The sequence below is a fragment of the Morus notabilis genome, unplaced genomic scaffold (assembly GCF_000414095.1).
Source record: "Morus notabilis unplaced genomic scaffold, ASM41409v2 Scaffold184, whole genome shotgun sequence".
Taxonomy (NCBI): domain Eukaryota; kingdom Viridiplantae; phylum Streptophyta; class Magnoliopsida; order Rosales; family Moraceae; genus Morus; species Morus notabilis.
The window spans coordinates 150,594-154,636 of record NW_010387636.1 but is presented as its reverse complement, the minus strand read 5'-3'; positions in this window follow the sequence as shown (position 1 = coordinate 154,636).

The window sequence follows — 4,043 nt, the reverse complement described above, 5'->3', positions numbered from 1 at the left end:
CCGATGGCACCCGCCCTTCGCCGGTGACTGTTGCCGGAGACTGTCACCAGCGACCGTACGGTCACCGGAAAACTTTTTTTTTTTTTGATAGTTTGGAACTTTTCCAAAAAACAAATAGTTAAAACTCTTTCATGATGATCCTCTTGCGTTAGGAGAATAATAAATTACAGATTGATTTCTATTTTACAATTGATCTAATCAAAATAAAATAGTTCCATGTAATCAGAAAAATTTACGACCAATCCATTCGCATAAAACATAACCATTACACAATATTTTTTTTTTTGATAGTTTGGAACTTTTCCAAAAAACAAATAGTTAAAACTCTTTCATGATGATCCTCTTGCGTTAGGAGAATAATAAATTACAGATTGATTTCTATTTTACAATTGATCTAATCAAAATAAAATAGTTCCATGTAATCAGAAAAATTTACGACCAATCCATTCGCATAAAACATAACCATTACACAATAATTATACATCATATGTAAAAGTACCTACCCATTAAACATCCATGAATTATCACATAATTTAAACGTTAAATTAGCATGAAATAAAGACCGCTCTGATACCAATTGTTGGTTTCTCAAACCGGATTTTCAAAAAAAATTGTGCGGAAGCATGGTATCGATCGAATCACATAAATCAAAATTTAATGCGATCATTATTTCATGTTAATTTAACTACAAAGATATTAAAGAAAGGAATGAGAATTTGACCGTCGTTCGATTAGGACATAAATCTTGAACTCCTCCAACACCGTCTTGACCTCTTCAATTCCAAGAACACCACGATTCTTTCTCAACGTATCTCCGGATTAACGTGAACTCGAACGTGTGGGCGTTCTAATGGGTTTCTCAACACATGAGATGGATGAATATGGAGGCCACCTATAGTTATCACTCACTTTTCTCAAAAGTATGTGATAGCACTCTGGAAATTTTCCTTTTTGGTTTTTCTTTTTGTTCTCCCGTTTTTTTTTTCACCCTTTCTCTCCTCTGAAAAAAATTAATCCACGCTAAGGATTAAAAACCTTCACTCTGAGGAACCCAATCCTCCATGTCTGTGACCTTTTCCTCATAGGGAGGAAACGTGCAACAGCACGTTTCCTCCACTTCCTTAAATTTTTTTTTTTTAGGAATATAAAAGTGACTAAATTCATCCATAACCCAATATGATATATATATATATATATAGTTTACATTAATCTTATGGAGCCGTTAAGAGGAACTGTAGACATTATAATTTTAAGCTCCAATACTTTTGACAATTAATTAATACTTAATTAATATATCAAAGTTATTAATTCCAAATTACTCCACTATAAATTTAGAATTGCACTCTCAGAATAATAAAATAATTATGTTCACGGAATTTGTGTTGTCCATTGATATAGTCACTACATACGAATTAATCCTCCACAAACGGTTCATAATTAAAGCTAGGTATTTTCCGTTAACCTCTTTAATTATATCTTTATCTATAAGTACCATTGATCCTCTAATGAATAATATATTTTATGATCCAATCATAAAATTAAACGCTCTTATTATTTAAGTCCCAAATCAACACTTACGGGAACTGTCCATCTACTTCATTATGAAGGAATGGATTTCATCTTGTAAATTAATATTCCCGGCTATTTATTTTACTATGCTCCCAATATACCAAGACTTTGACACTATTCACATGTGTCATTACTCAATATGTCAAAGAACATAATATCATAAATAGGGGTTTATTAATTACTCAGAATTAAGATTAATACATATATGACCATCATTGATTAACATTGAATATTCTATTTAATAACGGAATTTATTAGAGATTCATAATTAATCGCGTTCCGGTCCTATGTAATCATATTACATAAAATGCTTTCATTCCAATAATCTCATTATTAGCAATCTAAGATAAGATTGTTTCATTCAGAATGTAATGAACTGCATTAGTAATTTTAAATTAAATATCCCAACTTTAATTTATAATTACGGACAAGTTTAGATTATTTTATTTTAAACATTATCCTCTGCATATAACAATTATATACAATGTTTAAAGTTACATCAAAAAATAATCTAGGGATTTTGATATTTATAAAACATCACATGCATGCAAAATAATATTGAAAAATTCCTTATTTCATTGATAATCAGTAAAATATTTACATCTTATTTGATTTATGGGCATATATCCCAACAGTTACAATATATCAAACTTTAAATCTTCGGTGACGTGTGAAAAATTCAAGGGAAGTCACATCTAACAATGATTTTTAAATGTGTCACATTATCAACAGTCATTAAAATATTAATCAAGAAATTACAAATTGCCTAACTAGTGAATTGACTTAATTACAAATTATCCCACCCTCCTTTAAGTTCATCCATGTGATAGCTATTGTAGTCTTCATTGGTACCAAGCTCTTCAGAATCGTTTAAACATAAAATCCACCAGAAAATACACTAGTCCAAAAATGGATTTAAATGATACTTACAAAACACCGTAAAAGTGTCACTAAATTTGGCCATTTTCGTTAAAATGTCGTATTTAAATGTTCAGTATCATGTGAAAAGTATTAAGAATTAGATGCACAAATTCTAAATAACTAGGAGCAATAAAATGCAAAAAAAAAAAAAGAATAAAATAAAATAAAATCAACACATAGAATTTATAGAAGTTTACCTCGATGTGAAACTGTGTGCTCTTCTGCTGCAAGTTTCCACTATATATGATTAAGAAGTTATAAAAGAAAAATCCCACACCTTTAAACTCTCTGTATTTTTTTTCTATCTCTCTAATAATGCCAAAAAACGGTGCCTCTCTTTTATGTTGAAAACTAGGACAACCGAATTTTACAAGTGTGAACTCCCCAACCTACCCTTAAAAAGTTTGAAAGAGTTGGAAAAACGTTATAAAAGCCAATTTCACGCGGCGGAATGAATAGGACTTTTAAATTTTTTTTTTAAAAAGTAAACCAGATTTGACTCGTGATGCCATATAAAATAGTCATTCAATAATTTGTTTATACCTATTGGGCAATAACAAATCTACAGACTCCTTCACAGCTTTCTTGACCATACAATTTTCCTCTCAGTGACTCCTATATCTAGAATCAACTTGTGTGTGGATACCTATGAATTTCTCCTTCCAATCCTTCTCGGCTATGCCTTCCCTTTTTGTAAAGGTGAGAGCAGCTTTTAACTCCACGTAGAACTCTTGCAATCACAGTCCAACATTTGTATAGTCAAGATATTATTTTGGAATTTAAAAATGATTTATATTTATTTTAACTATTAAAATAAAGATTTTAACTCATAATATAATTATCTATTATAACAACTAAACCCATAATTACTCCATAGAATTTTATCTTAACAATTAAAATGAGTATATATGTGCAGTTGATATCCATATTATCACATAAAATATACATGATACAATTAGATTAGTGTTGTATGGAAACACTCCACCTAGTGCTTCCAGCACTATCTATTGCCGCCATATCCGATACAGATTATATGGACCTAGCCAGGCGACCAAATAGACCTACATAAGCGAAGCTCTGATAATTAATATTTAATTCGATTAAGCTTTTAGGTCTCATACTCTTCCCTGGTCGAGTTGAGAACTTAAAATGAAAAGTAAATTTCTGTGAGAGAAAACACTGTAACAAAACGTTAAATTTAGATTTTTGTGAGAGAAAATCTGCAATAAAATATTTGAGTTGTGATTTGAATTGCAAAAAGCTGCACAATGAGAAACGAAGCTTCACTCTTAAGATTATGCAAATGTATTTATTAGAAGCTTATTATCCAAAATAGTCTTGTCCACCAATATAGCCAGTTATCATGAGATGTGGCCCTCCATTATAAATATCCATTATTAGAGCTAGATAATTACTTCGTCAGACCCGTCTAATTATGTCTTCGTTCATGAGTTCCATTAATAGTCTAACGGGTTACCTATTTATGAACAAAATATAAATGAGGATTTGGATAATTAATTCAATATCTAATACTGAATATGTCAAAATGTTCT